The following is a 223-nucleotide window of genomic DNA, read 5'->3' on the forward strand; positions in this document are numbered from 1 at the left end:
GGGGACCCCACAGACCCCATAGATCCCACAGGGCCCGGGGACCCCACAGGGCCCATAGATCCTACAGGGCCCGGGGATCCCACAGACCCCATAGATCCCACAGGGCCCGGGGACCCCACAGACCCCATAGATCCCACAGGGCCCGGGGACCCCACAGGGCCCATAGATCCTACAGGGCCCAGGGAACCCACAGACCCCACAGATCCCACAGGGCCCAGCGAGC

The sequence above is a fragment of the Geospiza fortis genome, unplaced genomic scaffold (assembly GCF_000277835.1).
Source record: "Geospiza fortis unplaced genomic scaffold, GeoFor_1.0 scaffold375, whole genome shotgun sequence".
NCBI lineage: Eukaryota > Metazoa > Chordata > Aves > Passeriformes > Thraupidae > Geospiza > Geospiza fortis.